Here is a 12,612-nt window from a genome sequence, read left to right on the forward strand (position 1 = left end):
ACTCATATGTAGCCACACATTGTGACATTAAAAAGGACACTTTCCTACTTTTTAGTATAAACATAATCCCATGTGAACGCTTTTTTATTTTCTTTTGAAAAAAGCCATTTACCTGATATACAAAAGAATTCTTGTAGGAGTGCTTGGGAGGCTCAGTTGCTTAAGCATCCAACTCTTGATTTCAGCTCAGGTCATGATCTCAGGGTTCTGAGATCGAGCCCCATGTCAGTTTCCACACTGGACATGGAGCCTACTTAAGTTTCTGTCTCTCCCTCTCACACTGTCCCCACCCCCACTCTGTAAAATAAATAAATCTTAAAGAAAAACAAAGATTCTGCAGTGCCTGGGTGGTTCAATCTGTTAAACATCTGCCTTCGGCTCAGGTCACTATCCCAGGGTCCTGGGATCAAGCCCCACATTGGGCTTTCTGCTTAACGGGGAGCCTATTTCTCCCCTTCCTTCTGCCTGCTGCTCTTCCTACTTGTTCTCTCTTTCTAACAAATACATTTTAAAAATTAAAAAAAAATTCTTTCTCTCTCTCTCCCTCTCTGCCCTTCCCCTACTCAAGAAAAAAAAAATTCTTATAAATAAGAATGCAAAACATTGGCCTACCTGCCAAGCTACCTGAACTTTCCCTCTTATTAATCAGTTGATCAAAGTAGTCAATTCCATTCCCAGCTTCCTCTTGCTGACATTACTACATCTAGCCTTTGCTTCATTTTCAAGATCAGTTTCTATCATCCGTAATTTTGAAAAAAGAAAATGGCTGTTTTACATCTGACTTCAAGTTTCTTTTTATTATGTTCATTTAGCCACCATATAGTACATCATTAGTTTTTGATGTAGTGTTCAATGATTCATTAGTTGTGTATAACACCCAATTTTCATCACCACACACCATCCTTAATACCCATCACCTGGTTACCCCATCCCTTGAAAACCTTGCCTCTTGCCTCTGAAAACCTCAGTTTGTTTCCCAGAGTCCAGAGTCTTTCATGGTTTGTCTCCCTCTCTGATTTCCTCCCTTTCAGTTTTCCCTCCCTTTCCCTATGATCTTCCATGCTATTCCTTACGTTCCACAGATGAGTGAAACCATACGATAATTTTTTTCTCTGCTTGACTTATTTCACCTAGCATAATCCCCTCCAGTTCTATCCATGTTGATGAGAATGGTGGGTATTCATCCTTTCTGATGGCTGAGTAATATTCCATTGTATATATGAACCACATCTTCTTTATCCATTAGTCTGTTGAAGGGCATCTCAGCTCCTCCCACAGTTTGGCTATTATGGACATTGCTTCTATGAACATTGGGGTGTCTGTGCCCCTTCTTTTCACTACATCTGTATTTTGGGACAAATACCTAGTAGTGCAGTTGTTGGGTTATAAAGTAGCTGACTTCAAGTTTCTTAATAAACTTGTAATAATATGAGTATTCCCAGTTTCTATAAACAAGTTTGGTCCAAAAACATTTTGCTTCCTGGAGCTTTCCCATTTTATAGAATTCAAATAAACATTTTAATTATGATAAAGGCTTATCTTTCTACAAGACATCCCAAATTGCAATGATTTCAATGAGAAAGAAGCTTGCTTATTTCTCTCTTATGTAAAAGTATGATCTGGTGTGACTAATCATCTTCATGAAATTGTCAGGGGTCCAGGCTCCTGCCTTACTGCCCTGTCATGGTTCAGGTATACCTGTTATGCACATGGTCCAGTGACATTCCACAATAACATTCTTTTTTTAATATTTTATTTATTTATTTGACAGAGAGAGATCACAAGTAGGCAGAGAGGCAGTCAGAGAGAGAGGAAGGGAAGCAGGCTCCCCGCTGAGCAGAGAGCCTGATATGGGGCTCACTCCCAGGACCCTGGGATCATGACCTGAGCCGAAGGCAGAGGCTTTAACCCACTGAGCCACCCAGGCGCCTCTCATAATAACATTCCTGCCATTAGGCAAACAGGTAAGGGCAAAAGGAGGTGTGTCCTTTTCCTTTAATGACATAAATTCGGAGATTGCACATGCAACTTCCATGCATATCCCGTTGGCCAGTGTACTAGTTATTTTTGTAACATTAATAAATTACCACCAAAACGTAGTGGTTTAAAACAACAAACATTTATTATTTCATGGTTTCTATGGGTCAGGAATCTTGATATGGCTTCACTGGGTGTCACTAGCTCAAGCACTCTCATGAAGTTAGGCTGTCAGCAGGGGCTATGGTCTCAACTAAAGCTTTGACAGGGGGAGAACCCTCTTCCCAGATCACTCACATGGTTGTGGACAGGACCCAGTTCCTTGTGGGCTGTTGGACATAGGCCCCCAGTTCCTTCCCACATTGACCTCTCCAGAGAGCAGCTCACAATATGGCAGCTGACTTCCCTCAGAACAAGTAAGTGAGAGAACAAAAGAGGGCACCCATCATGGAAGACACAGTCTTTTTAGAACCTAACCTTGGAAGTTTAGTGTTCCCTTCTATTCTAACACAAACAGTGCAAATAGGGACAGCCTAGTTTCCCCTAACCGTTTGCTTTTTGCTCAATAAAACAATAAAGAAGAAAGATAGAAACCTTAGTTATCTAGGACACAGCAGACCACCACAGCCAGGACTCAGTTATTCGGTCACATCCTAGCTATGAGGAAAGTCAAGAAATGTTATTTCTGTTTAATGCACCTGTATGCCCAGTTAAAAATTCTCTATTAATCTGAGAAGAGGATAAGATACTGAGGAACAAGTAGCAGCCTCTGCCCCCATAAGCCTTAAGAGATATTTTACAGGGTTTCTTGAGCTTCAGTCAGAATGGGCAAGGTTAGGCCGGTACATAAGAACCTCAAAGCCTCCGCAACTAACTAAACAAAAGGTGAGCTCTTACAAAGTCATTGCAGGCTAAGACATGTCCTCAGACAACAGCCTCCCTGGGGGCAACTCCTATTCTAGGTTGTTTCACTTACTTCCACATGTGCTTTATCGTCCCATGACCAGGGAAAGAGAGAGAGCAGGACAAGCAGGAACTGGCCCCTAAAGCTTCCACTCGGAGTGCCCAGTCTGAGCATGTCTGTTCAGATTTCACTGGCCAGCCTAAGTCATGTGGCCACACCTAACCTGTCCTAGAGAGGCAGAGGGACAGTTTGGTGCCTGCTGTTGGCTACAGATCTGGGCTCCTATCCCAGTCTGCCACTCTGTGCCAGTGGGATCCCAGGTTTGGATGACAGACCATTAACTCATTTACAGCCAAGAACAGTTTTCAGTTTTAGCTCTGAATGCACTTATGAACTTGGAACTCATTCCAACAGCAGGAACTAAAAGGACCACATATAAATTATATTGTTTACTTGTCAACATAGACCACCCACCTCTTAATTGCTTGGGTGCTTTGGTGACTTATTAAGTAACTTAGTCATAAAACATTATACACAATACATTTGACATGAAAAGTCCGAACAGTAGAAGCCAATATAAACACGAAATTTCTGTATTTTCTACAACAGCTGTTGTTTATGAGAATGGGAACCATAGTTTTTCTAAATGAGAATCATTCACACAAGTTTTCTGGTCCCAGATCATGTCTCTTTCTTGTGGCACTATGTGGCTTTGGCATAGCTTCCTCCCACCCCTACGATCATATGGTAATTAATGAGGTATTTGAGTTACTTTACATCACCTCTTCCAGGCTACCCCAGAGTGCTCTTTGGCCGAAGAGAATAATACCTGAACATTGATACTTCTTCTACTCTTTTTCTAGATGTGACCGTCTGTCTCCCTTCATCCACTATGACTGCTTCTCCATTTGGGGATGGTAACTCTAGCTGTTGTAATAAATAAATCTCAAAATCTCCGTAGCTTCATATAATACTAGTTCATTTCTCATTTACTTAAAATCTCAAATGGGTATTCCTGCTTGTCACCAATAGCAGGTTCCAACCTGCGGAGGTATTTGGAGACCAGACTAATAGAGAACCCACCATCTTCAATAATGCTTCCAAGTTTGACGTAGGCACCCACATCCCATCCAGCAAAGATAGAAAGAAATAAATCAGAGAAAACACATCCCCTCTTTTTTGGTATTCTAGGGCTGTCATAACTAAATACCACAGTCTGGGTGGCTTAAACAACAATCATTTTTTTCCTAATAGCTCTGGAGGATGGAAGTCCAAGATCAAGGCATTGGCAGGGTTGGGTTCTTCTGAGGCAGCCATCTTCTCCCTCTACCTTCACATGGTCTTTTCTCTGTGTGTCTATGTCCTACTTTATCCCTCTTAAAAGGACAGCAGTCATTTTGGATTAAAACCTACCCTCTCACCTCATTTAACCTTAATTACCTCTCAAAAGACTTACCTCTAATAGTTACATTCTGAGGTACTGGGCATTAGGACTTCAACAGAAGAATTTTGGAGAGAGAGAGTTCAGTTCATAACATATTATGAATCACATTAGACTAATAAATGGTCTTGGTCAAAGTAACTGACCAAAGCCAATCACAGAGCCCCACCTGAAAGGAAGGGCAGTTGAGAAGTGTACTCTGTGCTTGGCAGTGCTTGCCAGCAACAACTCCCTACGATGGCTTGGGAAGCATGAGTCACAGGTGGACAGCTAGCCAGCTCTGCCACAGCAGGAATGCTTTCCTGTGGATCTCTTTCTCCTAACTGCCCCAAACGTCATATTCAGATTGTTCAGAACAGGGAACCAAACCCTCCAGAGGATTATCATAGAATGTTAAAGTAAGTCAGTTCACTGCATGCACTTCCTTTTGTTTTTAATTTTTTTTAAAGATTTTATTTGACAGACAGAGATCACAAGGAGGCAGAGAGGTAGGCAGAGAGAGAAGGAAGCAGGCTCCCCGCTGAGCAAAGAATCCAACGCAGGGCTCAATCCCAGGACCCCGGGATCATGACCTGAGTTGAAGGCAGAGGCTTTAACCAACTGAGCCACCCAGGCGCCCTTCACTGCAGTCACTTCTATACTTATGTCATGTGATGATGAAGATAGTTTTTTGCATTGCACACTTAATGCAGATTAGACTTTTTAAATGTTCAGTTACACACTGAGATAGTAATTACTGTCTTTGTTGCCATCGTCCCAAAGAAAGCAAATGGTGTAGCTAAAAGAGAGAGAGCTGGGAGAGCTAGGGATACTGAAAAAGACCATCCATAATCCACAGCCAGTGCAAGATCGTTCCAAACGCCTGTCATAGTCCTAATCCTTATATTCCAACCTCTCAGAAATGTCATCCCTCACAGAATTCTAACTTTCCAGATGTCTATACAACACTAGCTGATGCCAGGATCCATCCTGCTGAACCACAGTTTAAATATCAGTTGATAGGGTTCAGATCACCACAAGCTCCTATTCAAGCTAACAGCTAATAAATGGAGACTTTGGAACTTATACAATATATTCAAATGTATATATTGTATTTGTAAATGTAACAAAGCAAGCAGAGATTTCATCTCACTATATGAATATTTTCCTTATTTTAGGGCATTACATTTCTACCCCAGGATTCCTTCAAATGCTGTAAATGTTGTGTCCTTTTGGACTATAACACTCCAACCATCCATATTATATCCTGAGCCATCACTGTTGTTTTGGGGCTTTTTCGGTGGGAGGGAGGGTTGCCCTCTCCTATAAATGTCTTTAAGTTTGTCAAGCTCTAAGTTTCCTGAGTAAAATTCACTTTTACTTCTCTGATCCCAAAGATTTCTATTATTGAATTCTAATAAAATTGTTGTATTCCAAAAAAAATCTGTAACAGTAATTCTGGAAAGAAACTGTAGGACTCTAGGAAAATTTGTATTTTTCACAAAGCAGAACCTTGAGGGAAGGGTAGATGGTTCATCAAAATCTTGGGTGGGAGGGGAGAAAAGACAACATATACAATTTAAAAGTGCTTTTGATTGAGAAGGGACACCCAAGAGCAACCAATATAAAAGCATGTTCCTTGGTTCATCTGTCTCCTTTCCACATGAAGAAATAGGAAATAACTTCACAAGAGCCCTTCTTTCTCTGGGGAGGGAGCAGTATTTCCCTTAATGCAGAGTGGTCTTCCCTGCTTCACCCTATTAATGCACAATGGACTCATGAATAAATGGCCATGGGGGCAGGGATGGAAGTTATGCATGGACTCAGCAACATGAACTTGTATTCATCAGGGCTGATCTGGCTATGGTCCCTGCTGAGCACCCAATCTTCCAGCAACAGAGACTAACACTGAGTCTGGGTATGGCAGGATTACCTGGGGTAATCTGTTAACTGCCTGCTGTTAGGTTAATTACATTAGACTGCTTCTTTCGTGAAAGGGGCAACATTTATTGGAATAAACACTCATTCTGATATAGATTTGCCTTCCTTGCGTGAAATGCATCTGTCCAAATATCTTATCTATAGTCATGGTATTCCACATAATATTGTTTCTGATCAAAGAATTCTCTTCACAGCAAAGGAAGAGTGGCAGTGGGCCAGTCCTCATGAAATTCACTGGTCTCACCATGTTCTCCACCATTCTGAAGCAGCTGGCTTACTAGAAGGGTAAAATGGCCCTTTGAAGATTCAGTTACCATGCTAGCTGGGTACCTTGAAGGGCTGGGGCCAGATTTTCCAGGATTCTGGCTATATATGTTCTGAATCAGTATCTGATATATGGTGCTGTTTCTCCCTCTGGATTCATGGATCCAGAAACTAAGGGGGTAGAAAATGGAGTATCGTGATTCACTATTACATCTAGCAAAATTTTTGTTTCCTATTCCTGTGACCTTGAATCCTGCTGGTCTAGAGACCTAAATTACAGAGGGAGAAATGCTTCCACTGGGAGACACAACAACGATCCCCTTGAACTGGAAGTTAAGAATGCCACCCAGCCACGGTAAGCTTCTTATGTCTCTGATTCAACCGGAAAAGAAAGTAGTTACTGTGCTGGCTGGGGTGATTGATCCTCGGTAATAAAGACTCTGATGTTGGCTTCAGCCATTGGGTGAAAAGTGGTTTTATTCACCGCAGGAGGCACGAGTCTAGATAGAATGGAAATAAGAATTCTCTCTTGGGGATCTGCCCTTGGGGATCCTTCGAGGGAGTGTGGAGACCGCTGCCCCGTACCATTGTCCCAATCTCCAGTGCCAGCACAAGCCATGAAAGTCAGGAGAAGCCACAGGACATCATGGATGTGGTGGAAGATTATGCTAAAGAAAAATACAGAGAATCTTCAGTGATACTCTCACAAGAAAAACCAGATCGAGTTTTGGTTTCATTTAGTGATTTTAACAGTACACAAAGCTGAAGGACTTGTTTGGGTGCATGCAAGTGCTCATACAAGTAGAGCTAAAGGGAAACAGTGTTTTGTAGTCCTATGTTAGCAACAGTTTAATGTCCAGGCCCTCATGGCGATGGGAGACCACACAAGCAAGCAGATGGTTAAATTTGCTGCCAATATTAACAAAGAGAGCATCGTAGATGTAGAAGGTGTAGTGAAAAAATTGAATCAGAAAATTGGAAGCTGTACATAGCAAGACGTAGAGTTACATGTTCAAAAGATTTATGTGATCAGTTTGACTGAACCCCTCCTGCCCTTGCAGCTGAATGATGCTGTTGGACCTGAGGTGGAAGGAGAAGAGGAAGGAAGAGCTACCGTTAACCAGGATAGAGTCCTTGATTGTAGGACTTATCCACTAGTTAAGCAGTCTTCCCTTTCCAGTCTGGCATCTGCCATTTTTTAAAAATGATTTTTGTTTTTTTGGGTTTTTTTTAAATTTTTTTTCCCTTTTATTTATTTTTTCAGTGTAACAGTATTCATTCTTTTTGCACAACACCCAGTGCTCCATGCAAAACGTGCCCTCCCCATTACCCACCACCTGTTCCCCCAACCTCCCACCCCTGACCCTTCAAAACCCTCAGGTTGCCCCAACCTCCCACCCCTGACCCTTCAAAATCCTCAGGTTGTTTTAAAGATTTATTTATTTATTTGACAGACAGAGATCACAAGCAGGCAGAGAGGCAGGCAGAGAGACAAGGGGAAGCAGGCTCCCTGCTGAGCAGAAAGCCCAAGGCAGGGCTCCATCCCAGGACTCTGAGATCATGACCTGAGCTGAAGGCAGAGGCTTAACCCACTGAGCCACCCAGGTGCCCCTGGCATCTGTCATTTTTTCTGAGAAATTTAATTAACAAAGGTTTGGGGAGATCCAAACTCCTAAAATTATCTCAGTTGCCAGTGAAGGAGAAGTTGAGGTATTTACTGTGTCATAGTTTTAAAATATTGCTTACCTGGCCCAGTCCCTACAGCTGTACAAGCAAATGTGTATTTGTGCTGATTTTGAGAAAGTTTTCTGTATTGGACCAGTATTCAGAGCTGTAGACTCAAACAGCCATGGACATCTATCTGAATTTGTTGGTTTGGACATTGAGATGGCTTTTAATTACCATTACCATGACGTTGTGGAAGAAATTGTTGAGACCTTAATATAAACATTCAAAGGACTCCAAGAAAGGTGGAAAACTAAAATTCAGTGAATAAACAATTTCTGTGTGAGCCATTCAAATTTTTGGAGCCAACTTTAAGACTCAAGTATTGTGAGGAGTTGGCTATGCTTAAGGAAGCTGGACTCGAAATGGGAGATGAAGATCTGAGTACACCCAATGGAAAACTGTTGGGTCATTTGGTAAAGGAAAAGTATGTTACAGACTTTTATATTCTTGATATATATCCATTGGCTATAAGACCTTTCTATACCATGCCCGACCCAAGAAATCTTAAGCAGTCCAACTCTTACAATATGTTCATGAGAGAAAAAGAAATACTATCAGGAACTCAAAGAATACATGATCCTCATCTGCTAACAGAGTGAGCCTTACATCATGGAATTGATTTGGAGGAAATTAAGGCATACATTAATTCCTTCTGCTTTGGAGCCCCTTCTCATGCCAGTGGAGGTGTTGGGTTGGAATGAGTGATAATGCCTTTTTTGGGATTGCACACTGTTCATGAGACCTCAGCGTTCCCTGGTCATCCCAAACAACTCACTCTTTTTTTTTTTTAGCTTTCTTTTTTTAAAAAATTTGTTTACTTACAGCATAACAGTGTTCATTGGCAAACAACTCATTCCTTAAAGAAAGCTGTGCTTTTAAAATTATCCCCAGTAACTTGCTATTGATCAAGCTATCCCTTAGCTACTTAAAATATGCAGTGGAGTAAATATCTAAAGTGCCATAATTACTTGGATTAATTCACTATAGGTTACTTTAAAAGAGTGTATTTTTATAACTTTGGGCATGCTTCAGTAGGAAATTGTCAAACATTTTAATGAAAAATTCATATGGTTACGTTAAAAATTCATATTGCATTACTACAATAAATGTTAGCAATTTTAAGTATTTTTTTAAAAAAAGAAAGAATTTTCTCTTGGACATGTTACCATCCAGAAGAAATATCGAGTGTAGATATGTGTTTGGAGTCCACAGAGGAGATCAAGTTTCTAGATATTGTTCTCCAAGTCACTGACAAACAGGTGATTTTGAAAGTCATGGGACTGAATGGGATCATATAAGGAGAGAAAGAGAGTGAAGACGACCCAAGACTAAGCCCCAGGACTCCAACATTCTGAGATTGAGGAAAGGAGGAGAAAGAGCCAGGGAAAGATAAAGAAACAAAAGGTATTATTGCAGAAAGAAAATGAAAGAAGTGTGGGACATAGAAGTTGAAAGGGAAAGAATTTTAGAAAGCAAAACTGTCACCCAAAGATGGATTCAGATAAGGAAAGGGAAGTGACCTGTAATTGCAGGACAAACTGGAGAACACTGAACACCTTGACAGGTGCAGGCTCAGCAGAATGGTGGAGGCAGAAGATGAATTGGAGTGTGTTAGTTATTTCTTGCTGTGTAACACACTGCCACAAATTGATCAGCTTAAAACAATACAGATTTATAATCTCACAATTTTCATGGGTCAGGGTCTGGACACAGGTTGGCTGGGTTTTCTGCCCAGGATCTCACGAAACTGCATTCAGGTGTCAGCTGGGGTTAGAACCTCATTCTGAGCTTAGCTCCACTTCCAAGCTCAGTGTTTTGTTTTGTTTTGTTTTGTTTTGTTTTGTTTTGTTTTTTTAAGATTTTATTTATTTATTTGACAGAGAGAGAGATCACAAGTAGGCAGAGAGGCAGGCAGAGAGAGAGGGGAAGCAGGCTCCCTGCTGAGCAGAGAGCCCGATGCGGGGCTCGATCCCAGGACTCTGAGATCATGACCTGAGCCGAAGGCAGCGGCTTAAACCACTGAGCCACCCAGGCGCCCCCAAGCTCAGCGTTTATAAGTAGAATTACATTCCTTGCAACTGTAGATCTGGGACTCAGCTTCTAGAGGCTTCCCACTGTTCCCTACCATGTTGCCTTCTCCACAACATGGACTTTACTTCTTCTAGACCAGCAGAAGATTCTGGCTTTTAATCTCTGACTTCAGGAAAGGCCCAGTCCTCCTTTACAGAGTGCTCTTATTGGCCCAGACCTACCCTGAATAATTTTACCATTTAACGAATTCAAAATCAATTGATTAGTGATGCAATCACAGGAATGAAATCCCACCATATCAATAGTTCCACCTATACGCACTGGAAGAAACTATGAGGGTGTGTGCATGAAGGGGGTAGAATTTTCCAGGGCCATATTAGAACTCTGCCTAGGACAAAGAAGGATTGAGAGGTTTGGAAAACACTGATTAAACTGATGATACCTCTGCTCCATCCTGCGTACCTTACCCAAGCGCCAAACCCTCCTTATTATTGATCTCTAGAACAACTCTATGAGACAGGTCCTATTATTAGTCCCATTCTACAAATGGGCAAATTAGGATTCAGAGAGTATGATGACTTCCTAAGGTCATGCTAATATTAAGAGCACCAGAGTTCAAATTAGATCCATTCTCCACCAGAGGTCCCTTGTATGGTGTTGCCTTTTTGAAGACAGTTATTAATAAGGATGAAATGAAGTAAGTCTATGGCCAGAGCTCTTTAGGAACACAGTCACAAGTGACATGTAAGATCTTCAAAGTTCAAATGTTGGCCTCGTCTTTGTTCCGTCCTCCTTCTTTGGTCCCCTCTTTATCCTTCATGGCTGTACCTCTCTATTCTCCAACTCCTGCCACATCTCTGGGATCAGCTCTCTTTGGGTTACTATGACAACTATGAAAATTTCCCTGGCCTCCAGGTCCTTTTAAAACCCAGATGGACCAAAGAATCTTCTTATTTGGATTCCTTTTGCATCCTACCCAACATGCTTGCTCTGTCTGCCTCCAGAGCTACCACTTCTTCCTGCCTGGCTGCTCTGGGACATGTTTTATGCCTCAACAACCCAAGCCTTTGACCAGGAACCATTCCAAAACCTGAATAGAGTAATTGTTAGTTGACCAGACAAACTAAGGGGAGCTAAATCATTCTGAGAGCACTAGAGGCGGAATCTGTAAATGCTTGCTCAGGCTTCCAGGGCCAATGTAAATCCAGATAAGGGATCCCCTGCCCCCCCCCATTATGGCTCCATTCTGAGACTATACTGAGAATGCCCACAGTTCTTTGCTCCTCCTCCCCGTGAAGCCCCTTTATTTGAACCAGCTCAAGAGGGAATAAACACCTACTCCAAGTCTCCCAACACCCAGAAAGAGGACTCATGCTTAATTGTTAACTCAAAACTAAACCTCCCTTGATAGGGTAAGGGGAAATGAGGGGATATTTTTTAATAGGTACAGAGTTTCAGCATGGGAAGATTAAAAAAGTCCTGGAGATGGTTGGGAGTAATGGTTTCACAACAATATGAATGTACTTAATGCATTAAATTGTACACTTAAAAATAGTTAAAATGATAACTCTTATATTATGTGTATCTTACCACAATTTATAAATAAATAAATGTTCATCCTTGCTTTCTATATCCTTTCTCAACCATCCCCTTCCAATCCTGTGCCATCCCTTACTACTTGCTCACAATGGCCTTATTGTCCCTGGCTTCCCCTCTGAACTTATGGGCCTCTAAGCCTTTTCTTCTGCTTGTCCATTCACCTTGAAGCCAGACACATTCTACTCTAATTACTAACATATTCTTTAAGGTTCAGTTTAAGACATTTATTCCATGAAACCCTCCTAAACAGTTCAACCTTGAAAAGTGACTTTCTGTTACTTACAATTAATTACTTAGTCTTCACACAGATCCTCTTTTACACTATCACACACTTGCTACTATCTCATCTTGGATGTGCAGGTTCCACACATATCTGTATGTACCAGAAAACACTACAGTAAGATTATAAGATTGCTGAGGGTAAGGATTGATTCCTGAATAATCTGCCAATACCCACTCATTGAAGGTTTGCTATGGCTTACTTTGGGGAAACCCCTCAAAAAATGGCCATGATCTTAGCACTCAAGGAAATTTTTAATAAAATTATTATGATACATATACAAAACAAAATTTACCCTTTTAGTTTTTTAAGTGTACATTTCTGTGGCATTAAGTAATACACAATTATCTATCTCCAGAACTTACTCATATTCCCAAACTGAAACCCTATACCTATCAAGCAAAAATTCTACATCCCTTCTTCCTCATTCTATTTTCTGTCTCCCTGAGTTTGGCTAGGTACCTTATA

The 12,612-nt window shown here is 41.3% G+C and overlaps 1 pseudogene; it reads left to right on the forward strand.

The window, feature by feature from the left end:
- Positions 1-2,367: 2,367 nt before the first annotated feature.
- LOC123942242 lies at positions 2,368-9,025 on the forward strand (annotated as a pseudogene).
- Positions 9,026-12,612: the final 3,587 nt, after the last annotated feature.

The sequence above is a fragment of the Meles meles genome, chromosome 5 (assembly GCF_922984935.1).
Source record: "Meles meles chromosome 5, mMelMel3.1 paternal haplotype, whole genome shotgun sequence".
NCBI lineage: Eukaryota > Metazoa > Chordata > Mammalia > Carnivora > Mustelidae > Meles > Meles meles.